The sequence below is a fragment of the Heloderma suspectum genome, chromosome 10 (genome assembly GCF_057233095.1).
Source record: "Heloderma suspectum isolate Gila_16-S chromosome 10, 16-S_ref, whole genome shotgun sequence".
In the NCBI taxonomy this organism is placed as follows: domain Eukaryota; kingdom Metazoa; phylum Chordata; class Lepidosauria; order Squamata; family Helodermatidae; genus Heloderma; species Heloderma suspectum.
The window spans coordinates 21766048-21780776 of NC_139467.1; the positions used below are offsets into that span (position 1 = coordinate 21766048).

Consider the following 14729-nt stretch of genomic DNA (forward strand, 5'->3'; position numbering starts at 1 on the left):
CAGCAAGCAAAAGGTTTTAATTGCCAGGATCTATAGCAAAGCAATTGGCTACTGACTCTGAATCAAGATTAGGGTACCTGCGTCATTTATATCAGATCATTCACTATGAATGAAGCAGTTCATTGCTGAAAAAAAAGCAGCAGAATGAATACACCAATGACTCTGTAAGCATCCTTCTCAGGACCTGAAGATTCTGTCTGAAAAACTGTAGTAAACTGGAGTCTAAACTGAGGCAAACAGAGCAGCTAGCCTTTATATTTTCTGAAATTGGGAGTCAGCCATTGCTTCTTTGTCCCAGAATGCCAAGCGTAACCTGATACTTGCAACACCTACCAGTGACAAATTCATTCAATCTGCAATCCCCATTTTGAGACTGCAGACCTCATGACCACAACATCTGGCCTAATTGTTTTACTTCTTCCCCCACCCCCTTTTTTTAGCACCTAACCTGATGAAGAGTTCTGGAGAACTTACACCATTTTTGTGGCATTTTGATTGGTCCCTATCGAAAGATCACCCAACTGCAGATTTTGGATTTCAAACAAACTAAGAGGTAACTTACTTTTCTCCTTTGGCTTTAAAGGCAACGACCTGTGCTTCCTCCTCAGATGCAGAAGGAGAATCCTAGAGACATGGGATTTAGTTCCTCTGCCACTCCAATCTAGTTTGAGTTACCCTCAAAGGCAATGCCCCCACCTGGGTAACCCATCAGACCCAATACCAACCGTTTCCTCAGGAATTAATAGCCCATGTTGGAATTGGATCTGGAAGCAACGTCACAGTACCACTGTAAATTCACTGAGATTATAAAACAAAGAACATCACAGAACAAGATCTGGACTGTTCATTAAGTACTATTATATTAATGAGAAGTTATCAAATAGGGCTGGTGCCCAGACAAATGAAAAGAAATAATGTAGTAAGTTGCTGTCAGCACCTTGGGTTTCACCTCTTTCTGGTCTGTACTAGTGTTGTCCCCTCCTTTTTTGCATTCTGTTGCCCAGAGACCAGATGGGTAATACTGCCTACAATACCTAGAAGTCCTTCCAAGGCCTAAAGGCCACTTCATTTCATACCCCCATTTGCTCAGCTTGCCCATTCATCCCCTCTTCTCCCCACCCTGCCAAACATCTGTTGGGATCTCCACAGATACACCAGTCCAATTATCAGAAGAACAGTATTCACAAGCTCATATCTAGCACCAACAGTGACAAAGGGATGTTTTTCTGGCCTGCTGCTGAGTTCACTGCCTAAACCAGCCTGAGGAACTGTGAGGAGGGAAGAATGGAGCCCTGTGTGAAAAAGGAAGGTACCTTATTCCTGAACTTGCATTCTGAGAATATCCAAATGAGGTATTCATCTCTCTCAATTGAAATGAAACAGATTCAGAAGGCTTCTAAACTTCAGAGGCATCCCCTTTAGGGGAAAAGAACAATAGAAACATATATTGTTTTCGCTGTCTGTCTCAAACCTGACTGAATTTGGCAAAGAACATAAGAAGAGCTATATTGGATCAAACCAAGTGTCCATCCAGTCCAGCATTCTGTTCACACAGTGACTAACCAGCTGTCAACGGGAGACCCACAAGCAGGACACAAGTGCAACAGCACCCTCCCACCCATGTTCCCCAGCAACTAGTGTACTGGCTTACTGCCTCTGATTACTGGAGGTAGCATAGAAGCATCAGGCTAGTAGCACAGAAGCATCAGAACTAGTAGCCATTGACAGCCTTCTCCTCCAGGAATTTGTCTAACCCCCCTTTAAAGCCATCCAAATTGGTGGGCATCACTACATCTTGTAGCAAATTCCACAGTTTGACTATGCGCTGGGTGAAGAAGTCCTTCCTTTTACCTGTGCTGAATCTCCCACCACTCAGCTTCATGGGATGACCCTGGGTTCTAGTATTATGAGAGAGGGGAAAATATGTCTCCCTGTCTACATTCTCCACACCATGCACAATTTCGTTCACCTCTATCATGTCTCCCCTTACCTTTTTTCCGAGCTAAAGAATCCCAGCTGTTGTACCCTTTCCTCATAGGGGAGTGGCTCCAGCACCTTGATAATTTTAGTCACCCTTCTCTGCACTTTTTCCAGCTCTACAATATCGTTTTTGAGGTGCAGTGACCTGAACTGTACACAGTATTCTAAGTGTGGTCACACCATGGGCAGTATGATCTTGGCAGTTTTATTCTCAATTCCCTTCCTAATTATGCCTAACTTGGAGTTTGTTTGTTTTTACAGCAGCCACACACTGGGTTGACATTTCATCGAGCTGTCCACCACAACACCAAGATCTCTTTCTTGGTTGGTCACCACTAGCTCAGATCCCATCAGGTTATATTTAAAGCTGGGATTTTTTGCCCAAACATGCCTCACTTTACACTTGCTTACACTGAACCGCATTTGCCAGAGAGGGATGGAGCTGATACCAACTAACTGAAATAAGGACATGTAACCAGGGCATGGTCTGAAGGTACATGAGGCAGCCACCTTGCTGAAGCTAAGCAGTCTTAGTCTGGTTGGTGAGTGGAAGGGAGACACCTTGAGTTCCATGACGGAAGAAAGGTGGGATATACATGTAATAAATAAATAACCAGTCTGCTCTAATCAACAACAGAGAGCGAGAGAGAGAAACCAAAGCAATGAAACCAAAGAGAAACCAAAGGCTCACCAAAAAAACCCTTCCCATTCTTTCACACTTCTTCATATCAAACACATTCACACTGTGGAATGTAAAAGTCATTGTCAAGCAAAAGATTTTTCAACTGCTGATCTGAAGCTTAAGTCTTGACCACCCCCACAAGACTACCACTACTACTGGAGAAACAGGTTCTAAAATATCTTTCCTTGGTGATCATGTAATGTCAGTGCCACACTGCACATTTCTGCCTAGGATGTACTGCCTAGGAGATTGCTAATTCCCACAGGAGTGGCCCAAGATGTTAATCTTACAGCTTCCTGATATACAAAGGCATTTTTCTTCTGCTAAGCAAGGCTTCCTAAACCTACAGGGGAGAGGGGAGGAGAGAAAAGCAAGACCAGACAGACTGAGTATCTCTACCAAACATTAATACCTGTGTGCCGGTCCAAGTTCTCTAAAGCAGGGGATGGTCTGCAGGTGATTTGCAAGGTGATCAGCAAAGGTTTGCAACTCCCAATTGTTTAACAATAGCCATTTTAGCTCTAAATAAGACAGAATCCCTGATCTGTAGTAACATGTAGATTTGTATCTGTGTGTGGCTCATGGGGTTCAACAAGTAACTGGCTCTTCCCCACTCCAAACCTCCCTCCAAGACACCACTTTGCATCTGGCTCTACCTGGTGGATCTCGGGGTTCTAGTAAAAAAAAAAAAAGTAGATTCTGCAAGCCTGAAGTCTGCCCTCCCCTGCTCTAAAGTTTGGAGAGATGCTCTCCATGCCCTCCCACTCCACCAGTATAAAATTTTGCAAAACCCTCCCCTGCTCTAAAGTATGGAGAGATGCTCTCCATGCCCTCCCACTCCACCAGTATAAAATTTCCCAATCTTACATCTGGATATCCCTGAGCTTTTGTGATGGTACAGACTATTATTTGAGCACTTTCTCTAAACCTAATTTTGCAAAACTCTTTCCTCCTGTAACCAATTCCCTAATATGAAGAATCAGCGCACACACACAACTGTTTACTCAGAATCTTAACTTCATAACCTCTTCCTTCCCTCTCTTGTCCACCCTTATACTTCTGGAGCGCAGGAAATCTGGCTTACTGTAGTTCTATAAAGGACCATGCATCCCCAACAGTGCTTTAATGTGCATAGTGCTTGTTATGATATTACGAGGTTTCTTCTCATAGAAAACTACAATGTGTGGCTCATTACATAGAAAGCACAGTGCCAGGGTGGATAAAAATCAATGATTTTTTTAAATCAAAAATTGGATTACTTAGAATTTGGATTTGATTTTTTATGTAAATGTGTTTTTTTTAATAAATACTAAATTTCTCTTATTTAAAAAAACAACATACACTTAAGTCTCACCATAAAGATGCTGGGTAGTGGCCAATGTTACTCCTACACAGAGTAGACCCACTGAAATGAATGGGATTTAAGTTAGTCATGACTAAGTAAAGTGCTATTAATTTGAACAGGTCTACTCGAAGCAGACCTAACATTGGATACTAGCTGCTAAACCTACACTTACAATCTCATAAAAATGAACTAATGGCTATATAATACTCACACACAATGGCAAGAAATTCAACCAAACATGGGCATTCATTGTAGTTTTAAGAAAATGACTCTGATTAGTCTAACTACCAACTCTAGTTTCTTGAAAGTTCTGGGATTTCAGTTTCTGTTTCACTAACTAAAATTACATATACAATGACATAGGCTGGACAGGATTCTTGTTCTGTGCTTAGGTGGTAATGAAGCTCAGCCAAGCTAGGCAAAGGGCTTAGTTAAGAGAGAAAGACATTATAACAGGGTGGATAAAAATGAATGATTTTTTTAAAAAAAGAAAAAATGTTTTTTAAAAATCTAAATTGGACTTACATGGCTGGCTGGAGGGATACTGTGAGTTGTAGGGCTTTTTTCTGTTTAAAACACACACAGGATTGCACCCTACATTTCTCTTAAATAATGGTTAACATTAAATAATCCAGATACAAGCATGTTAGCTGTACAGTTAAACTCTAAACTCAAACGCCTCTACCAGATAAATCAAGCCTTTCTATGATCATTTCTCAAATATGACCTGGTTTGCAGGTAACAACAACCCAGAAGACTGGTTGAGTATGGGTTGTCATTGAATTGTGGGTTGTTGTTAAGTGTGAACCCTGCACTATGGTGTAACTATGGATTGTTAACTATGAACAACCCACAGTTCACAGCCCAACAACAAACCATGTTAATAATCTATAGTTAAACTATAGTGCAGAGTTTGCACATAACAACAGCCCACGATTCAACGACAGCCCACAATTCAACCCAAACTCTTGGTTGTCAATACATGTGAACCAGGTCTACGGGTACTGACATTCTACTCAAACATAATCATTTCATTTTCACCTGATGAAAATAAACTGTTCAAATCTGCACAGCAACCATCAAACCTTGCTTTGACCTATCACTCATGAGCATTTCATTTGGGTTTCTGACTTGGTTTTTGTGAGAGCAAGGCTAGCCAATACAGAGTGACCTGATTCACACGTAAGAACACCCCAGAGTCCAGGTTGAATATGGGTTGTCATTGAATCGTGGGTTGTTGTTGAATCATGGGTAATGATAAATCATGGGTAATGATAACTCATGCTTCAACAACAACCTATAGTCAACCCATATTCTGAGTTGTCATTACATGCAAACGAAGCCACTGAAGCAGAAAGGAGCAACAGTGGAAAGAAAAGACAATAAAATGGTCAGGTGTGCATCTGCCTGTATACTTAGACTGAAAAGAAAAACTGTAACTGCTAAACTCAATGGAACTTATTACTGAGTAGACATTTATAGGATTGTGCTGTTAACCTCCAACTGTTATGGATGCAGATCATAATAAAGGCCCTACTTGGGAATATTTTGAAGACATTCCCTCCCTCTATAGGTAAAAAAGGAAAGCATGTAAAATATATTCAGCAAGACAAAGAGATGCAAAGCCTGCTTGTAGGAATGAAACTGTGAAAAAATACTCTTTATCTGTAACTTTATATGGTTTAGTGGTCAGATCTGTTCAGGAAATATATGAAAAAGTTTCAGTGGGAAACTTGATTTAAATCAATTATTTAAGTTGTCTTGATTTAAATCAATCCACCCTGCACAAAGCTGATGCAGAGAACCTAGTATTTTGGCACATCTTATGATTCTGCAGTGATGTAAGTTCAGGGGTGGGCACCTTCAGGAGGATCAGGAACCATTTTTGCTACTGCAGGTGCCAAAAAATAAAACAACATTTTGAAAATGGTGTCTCTAATAGCTATAGAGCACCAGAAGGGTCAAAATTAGCTTGTCTGATGCCATTCACCCCCTTTTTTTAACTAAATTTGGGGGGGCAGCAAGGGCCACATGCAGCCTGCATGATGACCACCTCTACTTATGATGCTGAACCCACCTAACTTGAGCTAATGAAGACTAACTTAGTCTCATGGGGGGGGGAACCATTTCCAAAGACTTGGCCTTTCCATCCTCAGCAAATAAAATATTATCTTAAGTTGCCCCAGCTAGTATTTAAAATAATGGAAAGCACAATTTCATGTGACAGAGAAAATAATACGGTGGGGAAAATAATAGTTACTGCTGTGCCAGGTCATAATGTTTGCCAAACAATGTCTGCACCCTTTCTAGTTCCTACATGGAAAAGCAAGTTAAAACCATTTAGAAGCTAACCTGGACTATCCAGTTAATTCTGTCAAGAGCAGCTCCTCTGACCCCTCAGAAGGTATGAGATGCTTGTATTAAAATGGCAACAGGTGTGTCTCTCTACTGATTTTCTTCAGGAGCTTCCATTCTGATTTGATTTAAGACTGCATTGTACATCAAAACCACCTTGCTTTTAGTACTGAATAGTTGTAACTGCAGCTTCTACTGCAGGGTTCACAATGGCTGGGTTTGCACATAACACTAACACATGGTATCAGTTGTTGAATTCTGGATTGTCATGTTGTGTGAACCCAGCCAAACTAACAAATCATAGTTTGTTGACCATGTACAACCCAAAAATAAAGCCCATGGACCCATTTCACACGTAATGGCAATTCCTGGGTTGTTTAACCCAGGAATTGCCATGGCTGGGTAGAAGCAAGTGAGTGCACTGCCTCCCACGCACTCATTGCTTCTTCTTTAACTCAACAACCCCGTAACTCCCCATTCCTGGGTTGTTATTGTGACATTTGAACCCAGAAATGCTGGGTTGTTTAGGGGTTAAACAACCCAGAGTTAACCCAAGAATTGCCCATGGTTTGCTGTCGAGTTGTGAACTCTGGGTTGTTTAAACCATTCATTGTCATTAAGTGTGAACCCAGAACCATTCATGGGTTGTTTCGCCAGGCTACAGAAGCAGTGGGCCAGAGTGGTTAAAAACTAACAACTCTACATGCCAGTACTACGGCGACACAATAGGATTTGGGAATACAGGGAGGGGGCAGGTGAAGAAGGAGAGAAACAAACAACCCAGGGATTGAGAAAACAAACCACAGTTTTTCTGATCATCTGTCAGACAAACCCTGGGTAGGATGACATCATTTGGGTTAACCATGAGTTAAATAAACCATGGTTTGCATTATGTGCAAACCAGTCAATGACTGAAACTCCAGTGTTAAAGTCCAGTTAGTGTAAACTCTCCCATGCCCCTCTGTCTTATTTTAATAATGTTACCAAGGAGTCACTACATCCATCATCTATCAAGCTGGACAATACAAAATCACACAGAACGGCGTGTTTTTTTTGCTGTCTCTCCATCTACCCCAGTAAAAATCAGTAGAAGAATGGCAATAAATATAATCTTTTCCTGAACGGTGCATATGCACAATAACAAAATTAGAATGGCTTTTAACAATACACTTCTGTGAATAAGAGTGGCTACTTCTGTTTAACAAACACTATCTCCACAGGAGATTTGGAGTTGGGTAGGGAAGAGCAGGAATCTATCATCTCCATTAGAGTGGGTACTCCAATACCTGAACAATGTATAAGAATAATGACCACAGTTATGGCCCTCTTCACTCATTCCCACAGTAAGCCTTCTGTCAGCCATAAAGAAGACTGTACACGGCTTCTGTAGAAAACAATAGTACAGTAGCTGCTTATAGCATATGGAGGGAATACAGTCAATGAAAGCTTGTAAGAAATCATAGAAGATTGCAGCAGAGTCATCTGGGCTTCACAAATCTTTGCTGAACTAGATCCGCCATGGATATTCTTATAATACCCATGCATACAAGTAGGAATTATTCACTCACTAAATCTCTTTCCTTGAATAATGCATTCAAAAGAAACAAAACATCCACCTCCAAGCACAACAGTTTACACATCTTTTAAAGTATGTGCAAATGTCCCCAATAATAAGGTAAAAGGAAACCCATTTCCTAATGGAAGAAATTGTGTATGTGATGAATTCTCACAAGTCTGCCTGAAACTAGCAGCTCTTAAAATGGAACAGAGAACATGTCATGGATGAAAAACAATTTGAAAAGATGCTGAAGCAAATGCTTCTATGTTCCTCTTCAACACCATCTGCTCTAACCAACCCACCCCCATTTGTCCCAAATCACTGGCCCTTAAAGGCCAGAAGAAAGAGCTACATACATGGCTGCCTATAGGCTGTGTTGCTGGGCAATCCACGCTTTTAAGTGCAGAGACTGACACCCAAGATAGCACTGTGGCAACAGGAGAGAGAAAGGCAAATTGAGCTGGGGATGGGTGAATGTTCCTGAATAATTATTTATTAGATTGTGCCGTTCCCTAGTGATTAGTGTTTGGCACAGAACACCTTCTTGTACATCATGTAAAATGAGCTGCTCTACAGAAAACTGCATGGATTGCCTAAGCTGGCATGACTTTGTCTCAGAGCCAAAGGCTACAAAGTTCACAGAGGTACCACAGCACCTAGGTCAGGCTGCTGCTCCTCACAACTAAATGCAAAAGAGCCCAATTCCCAAGACAAAGCTCTACACCTGCGCATAAGGACATGTGCATTCTGTGACATGAAAACAGACTTCCTGACACACGCAACTAGGATTTTAAAAACACATGGGTCATATTAGAAGACCTGATGCTTAGAAAGGATACAGAAATAAAGTGAACTTCTAGTCTGCATTAGAAGAACTATCCCTCAGGGCACAATCGTTCCCAAGTCTGGGGAATAAATCGTCTTCTAGTTCATTTGGAAAAAAAGTAGTAGAGACCACAGGAATAAAGCAGCACAAAGAGATTAAGACAACCAGTACTGCTGCCCCCCAAAGGGAGAGGATCTATAGCTTGCTAACTCTTCAGCTGTATGAACTGCTGAAAAATATCCAGCTAAACAAACATGAATTTAAGTATACCCACCTCAGACTGCGCACACCTGTTTGCTCAGCATGATCAGGGAAGTCCTTATTCCTTGGACCCCAGCATTTGTCTGGCCCCAATTTCCATGGAGTTTCTGCAACAAATCAGAGAAGGTAAAGGGAGATGACACCTCAGAAACAGTGCACACAGAGAGGGTACCAAGACAGAAGGCATAGATGCAAAACCTGGCATTTCCACACAGCAATGTAAGACATTTCAAGCCAAAAGTGTGCAGCCAATTTAAACAGGGAGTGGAAAGCTGTTGGTGCAAAGCGGGATGAGGAAAGCAGGGGGTGGGGAAACAGGGTCAGGAATGTGCAACGTATACAGAACAAGGACGGGAGTTAATCACTACCAGAAGTCAGTACTTCAGCCACCAAGATAACAGTCTTCTGTACCAACTCATGCTATTTACCATCATTTCAGATTTCTTTCTTAAGATGAATGCATTGTACACTACACAAAATAATCCCATTTCACCCATGGTATACAGCACCTCTCAGAACAACAGTGATAACACTGAGAGAATCCCTTTTTAAAACCCCACCATTTCTCAGGCTCTTTCATACCTCCTATCCAAACAGCAAATCAATTCTTCACTGCTTATTTTATTAATTATCCCACAGGGAGAGGCACAGAAGTCTTACTGTAGGTTAGGCGGTGGTAGATTCACTGGGATTCAATTCCCTAGTGAACGGCAGACTTCGCATTCTGTTGCTTAGACAACCCACAGGTTGCCAAGATGCAATGCTAGTGCCTAATTTTTCTAACAGGGCTGAAAGTTCTGGAATAAGGAATAATTAAGGGGGGAAAGCCCTGACTTTCTGGCTCCAACCCCCTCCCTTGCAAATAGTATCCAACCCACTCCCACAACCCTTATTAAAATGCATTAATGTACTGTAGCTGTAGATTTTGATCTAATGCACCAACACAGTGGGTTCAACTGAATCATAAATTGCTGTAGGAACTCTGACAATATAAACAAGTGGAAACAAGAGAAACCTGCCTCCAAATTCCCTTACCCCAAACCTCTTAAAATCTCAACAAAAAAATTGTACAACCTCCATTGATCGGATCACTTCCAACAATTGTTTCCTAATGAAGCGCAATTAGATATCAGCCTCATTGCACCACTGTACATGCATCACTCATTCAGAACAGGAACACTGCCATGGTAAATATGTCAATTTAATACCTCCAGAAAAACCACTAAGTAAACAGGGCAGGCTGTGAAGGATGGCCACATGCCTAAGGTGAGATTTTCCTTTAGTTTCTCATGCATTCATCCATGAACAACACATTCTTTGCATTCATCTACAGTTAATATTTCTCTGAGTCACAGGTGTCCTTTCAGTGTGCCTAAGGACAGGAGTTACACGGTTGTAATGAACAAATCCTACATTTAAAAAGTCATGTGTGGAATGCTTTCCCCATGTTCAGCCTACCCTATCTTTTCACATCATTTTTATTTGTAAAATATCAATTAATTCATTTAGCCTTTGATTCCCCAAGCCATTTAGACTCGGAAGGTACCTTAGAGGTCATCTCGCCCAACTCCTTCTCAATGCAGAATAGAACTACAGCATCCCTGAAAAATGACCATTCCACCTCTGCTTAAATACCTCCAGCAACAGAGAGCCCACCACTTTCTATGGCAATCTGTTCCACTATTGAGCACCTTGTATCATTACGAAGTTTCTCCTAAGGTATGGCCAAAAAGTGCTTCGTTGCAATTTCCACCCATTGGTTCTAGTCCTGCCCTCTCAAGCAATAGAGAACAAGTTTGATTAGACACAGTCTAATTAGACTGTGAGATCCTTGGCAATGAAGGCATGCATCTTGAAAAAACTGCTGAATCCTGCACAGAAGGGAAGCTTGTGAATCTGATGCACCTGTTAAGTGGGTGTGTCCATGACACACGCCCACTTGTGCTTTCATCTTATTACCCCAACTCAGCACTAGAAATATACACAGAAAAGGGTTACCAAAACAAGGGATTGAGGTATGTTCCCTACAGAGAAAACCTAAAACATTCAAAGCCTTTTCTGGTTGTTGTTGTTTTTTTAAAAGAAGACAAATAGGAGGAAGAATATGATAGCGGTTTATAAAGGTACGCATAATCTGCAAAAAAAAAGGCTAGAGATAACTTTTTCTTCCTATTCCTAGCACCCATGGTCATCCAATGGAACTGACAGGCAGTAGTACATCCAGGACAAAGGGAAGCACTTCTTCACACAATGCACTGCAAACTTATGTAATTCACTGCTACCAGTTGTGTCAATGGCCACTGGCTTAAATGGCTTTACCAAAAAATTAGACAAATACATGGAGGAGAGGTTATCTGCAGTCCTTCACCATCACAGCTAAACAGAATCTCTATGTTCAGAGCTGCTGGAGAGCAACAACAGGAGAGCATTATTGCCTTCAAGTCCCACTTATGGACATTCCAGAGGCACCTGAATGGTCACTGAAGGAAGCAGGATGCTCATGGGCCTTTGTTCCCATAAGATGAGCTCTGATGGGCTTCTCCACATTAATGGAAAATCCCGCTGCCTTACCAGGGCTTTTTGGTCCCGGATTCTTTCAGGATTATAATCGGCTCCATTACATGGGCAACCATGTGGTTTGAATTGCAACCTTCTGTTTTGGCACTTTTCCTATGTTTACCTTTAGACAGCGCCTTCTAATGGCTGAAATATAGTGCTATGGCGGCATTACACACTACCCATTCTGCACATTTTTTTTAAAGACCTGATAAAGTCTGGTGTTTTTTACAGCAGGATAAACCTGAAAAGGCGCGGGAGGGGCCCCAGGATGTTGACGACATCGTGTAATAGACCCGCAAACTTCCATGAGTGACCAATCACAAGCATGCAATAAATTGCTGGTGTAGAGAAGCCCTTAGTTCCAGCCCATCTCAGAATACAGAGAAAGAAATTATTGTACAAACTTCAGGGAAGGGCAATACAAAAAAAGAACACTCGCAACGTTCCCCTTTGTGTTGCCTTTCCCTGATGGTTGTGCAGTAGTTTCTCTCTCTCTCTCTCTCTCTCACCCCCTGATGAGTTAGAACATAACAGCCTTACTGGATCCATCAAATCTGGCATTCTAAGCCATCATCATATTTTATTTATAAAGCATCTGAAGATATTAGGCACTATACAATACATTTGAGAGAGATAATTTTCTGCTCACAGGCTCACAATCTAAAGTCAACCAATGCCCTTTCGAGCTGTAAGGGAATGAACCGGAAAAGGGGGAGGGAATCAAAAGGAAAGATCTCAAACCTTCCCGAAACAGTCCTCTCCCCATTTCTGACACACTTTGTGTGCCTATACACTGTTCAAACAACCTCTACAAACACACCCACTACATACAGTAAGCTCTACAAACATTCCCACTAATCAGCAATAGCACAAGCACTCCATGTGCAGAAGTAACTTCAGGGGGATGGACACAGGCCAAGAGAACACAGCTTTGAAATGATCCTTGGCTGCTGCTTGCAACCACGTTCTGTCTGGAGGGTGTTAAGAGGCCTAATGCTGGAGGCTGCACCTCAAAAGGAATCTTTTTTTGAGAGTTGAAGGGCCTGCACTCTTTCACGCTCCATCTCTTTTTTCCATACAGCACAGGAATTTGAAAGAAAAAATCAGGATTGGCAACAATCACTTCAAATGCCAAGAAATGGAAACACAGTACCAGTGGTTACCAAGTAGCCACTTCTCTGTGCTACCTACCATCATAAGACTGGGTGTAGTCAGATCTCGAGCGGGAACACAAGCGCTTCGCAAAATATTAATTGGAAGGTAGTTGCTCCAGTCATGGGACAAAATGTGATAATCATTTATGAAAAAAAAAAAACCAGGGAAGATCCTATCTTTTATCAGAAGAATTAAATATGCATTTTTCATGTCCCTCCTTGGGGGAGGAAAGGTAAGCCAACTCCATTAACCAGTTCACACAGTCAAACAACCCGCTGCTAACCCATGGGTTGTTTGTGAGCATACCGGTTCCTGCCCATTCTCCACTTCCGCTTTCAATTAATAACCCAGAGTTAACCCACAGTTTCTTTCTGGGTTAACTCTGGGCTGTTTAACCCCTAAACAACCCAGAGTTTTTTGGTTTGCACATCATAAAACAATCCACGAATAGGGCATTCCTGGGTTGTTAATTGAAAACAGAAGTGATGGACTTCTGGCTGGGACCGATGTCGCTCTGGTAGCTTCCCACAGGTGCTCCGTGGGAGCTTTCTCAGCTTTTTAAAAGGTTGAAAAACCTTTTCATCTCCCCCCTGGAATTGAAAGGCGGGGCAAGGCAGCAGCTCTGGATAACATCTTGGAGAAGAGTAACCCCCACGAGATAGCAGGGGGGCTGGATTCCAGGATTATCTCCCCAGAGCTTTACCAATGCAAAAAGCTGTACTAAGACTATTTTATAGGAGAAAACAGGGCTGACGTGCCCCATAACAATATATGCTTTAAGAAATATCAGCAACTTCTGAGGGATGATTTAAGAAATATTAACAATGTCTGAGAACACCTGAGGACCTGCAAGACCTGTTCGAGAGAAACATGTCTGCGCCGAGAAGAAAGGAGCTGGCATCGACTCCCCCCGCATCCTCTGTGTCAAAAGTGTCGAGAACAGAAGATATAGGGGAATTATTTACACTGATAAAGACTTTATCGCAATTTACAGAGCAAGTCAAAAGATTGGATTTAATCCAAAATTCTATCACCGCCCTGCAAGGAGCTGTAGATTTAATTAATGCGTCATGGCAAAAAATGGAGACGAAAATTAACGAGCTGGAAGATCGAGTGGCAGGAAATGAAACTACGACACAATTTTTTAAAAAAAATATCTCATAGAATTTCTCAACTGGAGGCCTTCACGAAAAGATCCAATGTACGTATTATTGGGATTAAAAATTTGCCTAATGATGTAAAATTGCCTATTTCTGTGGATAGATTTTTGCATGAGATACTCCCTATCCCATCTGATTATTTACTTGATATTGAGCAGGCATTCCGTGTGCCAAATGCTAAAGGGTCTGATTACACAATCATAGCTCAATTTGCAAAAGTCTCCACAAAGAATTATATCCTGCATTTGGCAAGGGAAGCTAGAAGCCTTTCCTGGAAACAAGATAAAGTTATGTTATTTCCAGACTACATCAAAGAGGTGGCGAATAAAAGAAGGCAATTTATTAAAGCAAAGGATATGGCAAAACAAATGAACTTACAATATTACGTAAAATATCATGCTAGACTTTGTATTGTGTCTGAAGGTCAGATGAAGAAGTTTCTAAATCATGAAATGGCGGAGGCATGGCTGAACGTAGAACTGCATGACAATTCTGTTACAACCCCATGAACTGGAATCTTTAAACAAGCTTTGTTAACTGTTTGTGTTTAGTCTACATCATCCAGGCTAATTGAGAAGATAAATGATTGTATATATTGGTTTACTCTCTTTCATCTTTTATTCTTTCTTGCTTTTCTTTATATTTTTTATTTCAAAATAGATAATATATCTAGTATAAAATACATTACTGATGGTTGAAGGTTTATATTATGTTTAATTATTATAGAATACTATATATTTTTATTATTATTATTACTAATAACATAGGCTTTTGGGAATGAATTGTAGACCTGTTTCTTTGATATAAGATTGATGATATGATATAGAAATGTAAGGCTTTATTAAACT

General features: G+C 41.1%; 1 protein-coding gene across 3 annotated transcripts in view; it reads right to left on the reverse strand.

Annotated features, from left to right (window-relative positions):
* The window catches only part of LOC146337950 (beta-1,4-galactosyltransferase 3-like), a 46533-nt gene that overhangs the window by 12442 nt on the left and 19362 nt on the right, over nt 1–14729 (reverse strand). For 2 of the 3 annotated variants that reach the window (XM_084815488.1, XM_084815489.1), the window contains exon 2: nt 9021–9114. The gene's annotated coding sequence lies outside the window, so the exon portion shown is untranslated. Of the gene's footprint in view, nt 1–77; nt 96–9020; nt 9115–14729 lie in introns of those variants that run through there. The other variant, XM_084815492.1, reaches the window with a different exon arrangement.